This window comes from Megalobrama amblycephala, linkage group LG1 (assembly GCF_018812025.1).
Source record: "Megalobrama amblycephala isolate DHTTF-2021 linkage group LG1, ASM1881202v1, whole genome shotgun sequence".
Taxonomy (NCBI): domain Eukaryota; kingdom Metazoa; phylum Chordata; class Actinopteri; order Cypriniformes; family Xenocyprididae; genus Megalobrama; species Megalobrama amblycephala.
The window spans coordinates 2,187,645-2,194,908 of record NC_063044.1 but is presented as its reverse complement, the minus strand read 5'-3'; positions in this window follow the sequence as shown (position 1 = coordinate 2,194,908).

Genomic DNA, 7,264 nt, shown 5'->3' with positions numbered 1-7,264 from the left:
TATCTTGATGCTCAAGTGGCTCGTGAACCGATCATCTCTTCCTACTAGTTAATTTATAGCATCAAATAAACATGAATGAACATCAGAAGGAATGTTGTTTCAAACGCAGAAAGACGTCAGTACACTCCATTTTTCAAGTTCAAGTCCACCGAGGTTAATCTTCTAACTCCTGACTGCTTTGTCAGACAAAATGGCGGATTCGGTGTTATGACTGGTTAGATCGCTTGTCAATCAAACTCCTGGCGAAGGGTCAATTATGACACAGTGGTAGCGTCCGAAATCGAATACTCTTTTGAGTAGGTAGTATTTTAAATAAGTAATTGCTTCTGACCACTAAAAAGTTTAGTGTGAATGTAACCTGGACGTACTACATTCGCCACGTTGCCCTTATCAAGTTTCATTCACAAATCCTCTACCGTGGCCTCATGGGATAGTAAAGTGTCCATGGAACGCACATTTCAAAATCTCGCCAGAAGTAGTAGGTCATCCGGGGACTTTTTGCCGACTTTTTTATGAGTACTGTGAATTCAGACATACTTCTTTTGTCACATACTGTTTTTCGCTTACTGTATAGTAGGAAAATATGTGATTTCAGATGCAGCCAACAAGTTTTTCCGACAATCTCAGTTTTCAGTGTTATACGGAAGGCGCTGTTACTCATCTTCTGAAATAATGCAGCAAGTGACTGGAGGCACAGTAATAAATCTTCACAAATATTTCATAAATGTAGCTGTATTGAGGAATATTAGCAAGTTTTCAAATGATGCCGTATAACTGAACAACAGAAGATCTGCGCACTCATTAGGTGAATGTGCACCATTGCTTCTGACTTCTATCACATTTTACATCTGCATTTTTAACTACAATGTTGATGAAAACTGTAGAGTTTTGTGGCGCCCAGCTTGACATAATATAATGCAGTTTAAAAGTAAAACTGAGATATTTATATCTGACCCAGTTGTAGTTTGCTTTCAAATGTATGAACCCTTTATCTTCACCCACTGTGATGTGCTTTAGTAACCCATTAATAGCATTTTATTTATATGTACACTTCTGTTCAAATGTTTGGGGTCTGTAAGATTTTTTCAGGAATTAAAACTTTTATTCATCAAGATACATTAAATTGATCAAAAGTAACAGTATAGGCTTTTATAATATTACAAAAAAAAGATTTCTATTTCAAATAAATGCTGTTATTTTGAACTTTCTGTTCATCAAAGAATGAAAAATGTATAGCGTTTCCACAAAAATATTAAGCAGCACAACTGATTTTAACTATTTTTGATTATAATCATAAATGTTTTTTGAGCATCAAATCATCATATTAGAATGATTTCTGAAGGTCATGTGACACTGAAGACTGGAGTAATGATGCTGAAAATTCAGATTTGATCACAGGAATAAATTACATTTGAAAATATATTACAAAATGGTTATTTTAAAATTGTAATATTTCACAATACTGCTGCTTTCACTGTATTTTTGCATAAATGTATGAAGATGAACAACTTTTTAAAAAACAAAATTTTCAGATCCCAAACTTTTAAACAGTAGAGTATTTGTGATGTACGGAAGAGGATTAGGGCCAAGCAATAATAAAAAAAATAAAACCATCTCGAGATTAAAGTTGTTAAATTTCGAGAAAAAAGTTGTTAAATTTCGAGAAAAAAAGTCGAAATAAAATGTTGAGAATAAACTCATTAAATTACGAGAAAAAAAGTCATTAATTTACGACAACAAATTCATTAAATTATAAGAAAAATGTCGTTAAATTTCCAAAAAAAGGTCGAGATAAAATGTTGAGAATAAACTCATTAAATTATGAGAACAAATTTGTTCTCATAATTTAATGACTTTTTTCTCGTAATTTAACGACTTTTTTCTCATAATTTAATGAGTTTATTCTCAACATTTTATCTCGACTTGTTTCTTGAAATTTAACGAGTTTTTTCTCGTAATTTAATGAGTTTATTCTCAACATTTTCTTTTGACTTTTTTCTCGAAATTTAACAACTTTAATCTCGAGATGGTTTTATTTTTCCATTATTGCTCGGCCCTAATCCTCTTCCGTAGTGATGCATCAGTGTTTATGCACAAAAAAACAAAAAAACATTAAAAAAGTATTTTATCTTTACAAAAGAAATCAAATTGTGAAACTGAGAAATGTGTATTAATATGCAACAAAAAAAAAAGTATTGAAATATAGTGCTCATGGACACTTGACATGTTATGCTGCTTGGTTGAGCAGGATTTTATGTGTGCTGCTGATGCTTCTACTGTTATTTTCATGCCTCTAAATGATATTTTTCCACTGATAAATATAAAGGAATTCTGATGAATGAACCAATGCTTTGTTGCCTTTTAGATTATACAGACTCACAAAATCATCTTTTATTGCTATATATATAAAATCATGAAAACCAAGGTTGCAAACTTAACATAAAGAAAAATGAATAAAAAATAAAACATCCCGTATAATAGTCTGACCTTTCAAGTTTGAATATGAACATTAATTGACCATTTGTTGAAAAAGTTTTTGATCCTAAAACACACTTCTTGTGTAAAGAGTGATTTTATGATGATTTCACATTAGTTAAGTCTCCCTCACCCAAGAAAAGACCCAACAAATCGTATCTTGTGCACCAGCTTTATTAAGCCGAGGTCAGTGAGTGTGTGGCTTTATTGACAGGTTCCTTATTACAGTAGGCAGGAAGGAACCGAGAAATTACAGGCAATAAATAAATGGCTGCTGATGTCAAATTTGCTGGTATTTTAAAATAACCAGACTCTCGCTCTGGACAGTATAATTAGGATTCTGGTTAGATGGCCGATTCTTCTTCATCAAGCTCTGACAGAGGATCCAGCGTCTGTGACATTTGTGTTGATTGGCTGAAGACTGTCCACAGCTGTAGGGAAATACAGCTCATTTCCCATGTCACTGCTGCGTGTGTGTGTGTGTGTGTGTGTGTGTCAGCAGTGATGTGTTTGGATGATGATGATTGCCCTTAAAATGTATGAAAATGATGTTACCCATAATAAATCTCTTGATTTGCCTTGACAGTAATGTCAGGTGAAGTTGATTATTGGCATTCAGCTGAAAAAAAGTAAAAGGTAAATCATCATTTAAATGCATTATCCACTCTATAAAATGCTCTCTTCTCTCTCTTTATTCTGCTTTGTGTGAGGACTGGGAAGACAAGACAAAGTTTTTCAGTGTGTTTTATGTCCATTATCTGAACAGGTTATTGACTGAGGATTCATGAAGGATTTTCTTTTCTTTAGAGCTTCTAAAACTGTCTGTTTGAAGATGTACACCACTATTCAAAAGTTTGGGGTTTGAACAATTATTTAAATGTTTTTGAAAGAAGTCTCTTCTGCTCACCAAGGCTGCATTTGAGCAAAATACAGTAAAAACAGAATAATATTGTTAAATATTATTACAATTTAAAATGACTGTTTTCTATGTTAATATATTTTAAAATGTAATGTATTCCTGTGATGGTAAAGCTTTATTTTCAGCATCATTACTCCAGTCTTCAGTGTCACATGATCCTTCAGAAATCATAATGATATTTGATGCTCAAGAAATATTTATTATTATTATCAGTGTCGAAAACAGTTGTACTGCTTCATATTTTTGAGGAAACTGATTATACTTTTCAGGATTCTTTGATAAATACACTGTTATCTGAAATATGGTTTCGCTTTTTTTTGGCTTTCCACCTTTTCCTGTTGAATGTGCATCTCACACAGAGAGAGAAATGAGCCGTGAGTCATAACTGACTCATTCGTGACCGTGTTAATTACAGGAGGATTCTTGTGAGATCTGCCTCTAATAAAGAGCTACGAAAAGATTACATTTTCCCAGGTGTGTTAATCAACAGTCAGAAACATGCCAAAAAACTACATTGCTGTTCAGCTGTCATTTTATTGCCGCTGTAATAACATGCAACGCGATGCATTCTAGGAAAAAATAAGAAAAAAAATACAATATAATGAGGAATTCGTCATTTTACACAACATCTCTGTGTTGTGTGATGTGAATTTCTGACCTTTACAACCGCAGTATTTCACGTCAGGACCACAGGTGTTGGTTTGCATGCTTTGCCTTTCTGGAGTTCAGTGGACAATCACGCAGAGACGTACGCCACCATGTGGTTGATCATGAAAGTCAAAAATACCGTAGCACTATAACCAGTGTAAAATAGATGTTGTAAACTACCACCGGTCAAAGGCTTGAAAAAATTAGATATTTTGCTCACCAAGGCTGCATTTATTTGATCAAAAATACAGTAAAAACAGTAATATTGTGAAATATTACAATTCCCAGGCTAAAAAAAGTAAATTTCTATAATGTACTTAAAGTGCTCTATTTTCGTGCACTATTTTGTACTTAATATACTAAAAATTCTTACTTAAGATCATCTTAATGACATCTTAGTGAACTCAATTGTGCTATTTTGAGACACCATGAAATATTAACTGAAATGTGCATTTAATATACTATCTCTGTATTTAAAAAATATATTTAGTTAGTATACTTGAACCCATAGTGTACTGCTAGTGGTAACTAAATACATTTTTTGAGCACACTTAGATGTCAAGAAGTATCTTAAGACGTACTAAAGAAGAATTTATGGTAACACTTTATTTTACAGTGTCATTGTTACATATGTTACATGTAGTTACTATAGTAATAACTATAAATTATGCATAATTACATGCAACTAACCCTAAACCAAACCAAACCCCAATCCTAACCCTATAGTAAGTACATGTAGTTACTTAATATTATTCAGTACTTAAATGTATAATTACAGTGTAACAAAGACACCTTAAAATAAAGTGTAACCAAGAATTTTTTGTATATATTAAGTACAAAATTAGTGCACAAAAATAGAGCACTTTAAGTACATTATAGAAGTGTACTTTTTTTCCACATGGGTTTGAAAGAACTGTAATAGAAAGTTCAAAAATCTTTTGTAACATAGCCTAAATGTCTTTACTGTCACTTTTGATCAATTTAGTGCATCTTTCTGAATATTTTTTTCTTTTTTTTTATCTTACTTACACCAAATGGTAGTTGGTTTCCACAAAATATTAAGCAGCACAACAGTTTTAAATAATAAATGTTATATTTCATATCAGAATTATATTTCATGTCATATCAGAATGATTTCTGAAGGATCATGTGACACTGAAGACTGCAAAATGATGCTGAAAATTCAGTTTTGATCAGAGGAATAAATTACATATTAAAATATTTTCAAACGGAGAACAGTTATTTTAAATAGTAATAATATTTTGCAATATTATGTTTACTGTATTTTTTGATCAATAAATGCAGCCTTGGTGAGTAGAAGAGACTTCATAACACACTCTTCTAAATATCGAAGAACTCTAACTCTTACAAACATTTACTATAGTAGTACAATTCCCAAAACTCTCATATAAAAAAATCCCTTAAATCTCTCCTTGTTGGAACTGGAAGGTCTGCCGTGGCCTGTGTCATGAGCTGTAGTGTTTATAACAGAAAGCGGCTGACCTTTGAGACAAAAAGACTAATATTACTGGAGGCAGTGCTTCAGATGTGATAAAGTCTGACATGCATCAAAATTAGCTTGACCTCCCGTGACTACAATAGATCCTATAAATCATTTGATTACAAGAAAAAAAAAATGCATGTCATACACTAAGGATTTGGATGTTTTCTGTGGTGTAGAGCACACACACCCTGACAGGTCACCAGTCTGCTTGTTTATGCACTCTCAAATCAAATCATGTGGGCAACACATTACAGGGCAGGGCCTGCATTTCAGTCCAAGAGAACCACACCTTATCATTTATGCAGTTCAAAATGATAAGAATCCTGCTTGTGTTCGTCCATGGCTAGTATCCAACCCTGCTAATCATACTACAGTATGCAACATGCAGTACGTATACTGTGTTTTTTGTATGCACTGAATATCTGGATGACAATATATAGAGCTTAATGCATCCCACAATGCAATGTGCTTGACTTGTACATCCTTCCACTTCCAGTGTGATGGGTGAGTAATATCAGTGGCCATTTTATTTTTTTATTTAATTTGTTGTACTTTTAAATTAGACTAAAACAACACAAAACTGAGTTAAAAATCCAATTTAAAGGGATAGTTCACCCAAAATGTAAATGTTGTCATCATTTACTAACCCTCAAGTTGTTCCAAACCTGTATGAATTTCGATTACAAGATATTTTGAAGAATGTGAAAACCAAACAGATGATAGGCCCCAATGACTTAAAGGGTTAGTTCACCCAAAAATGAAAATAATGTTATTTATTACTCATCCTCATGCTGTTCTACACCCGTAAGACCTTCGTTCATCTTCAGAACACAAATTAAGATATTTTTGTTGAAATCCAATGGCTCAGTGAGGCCTGCATAGCCAGCAATGACACTTCCTCTCTCAAGATCCATAAAGGTACTAAAAACATATTTAAATCAGTTCATGTGAGTACAGTGGTTCAATATTAATATTATAAAGCGACTAAAAAAATTTTGATGCGCCAAAAAAACAAAATAACGACTTATTTAGTGATGGCCGATTTCAAAACAGGAAGCTTCGGAGCGTTATGAATCTTTTGTGTCGAATCATGATTCGGATCACGTGTCAATCCGCCAAACTGCTGAAATCATGTGACTTTAGCACTCCGAACCTCTGATTCGACACACTGATTCATTATGTTCCGAAGCTTCCTGTAGCAGTGTTTTGAAATTGGCCATCACTATATAAGTCATTATTTTTTTTATTTTTTTTGGCGCACACCAAAAATATTCTTGTCACTTTATAATATTAATATTGAACCACTGTACTCACATGAACTGATTTAAATATGTTTTTAGTACCTTTATGGATCTTGAGAGAGGAAATGTCATTGCTCCCTATGAAGGCCTCACGGAGCCATCGGATTTCAAATAAAATATCTTAATTTGTGTTCCGAAGATGAATGAAGGTCTTACGGGTGTAGAACGACATGAGGGTGAGTAATAAATGACAGAATTTTCATTTTTGGGTGAACTATCCCTTTAAATGATGACAGATTTTCATTTTTTGGATGAACTATCCCTTTAAGAAAGATAAAAAAACCTTGCCTACTTGTTGAACTAAAAATGCAAAATGATGCTTGTTTTAATTTGTTTAAACGTTTATTGTTTCATTTTACATACTAATGAATGAAAATAATAGGCAGCAAACAGCGAATAGCTAGGAAAGCCCCGTAT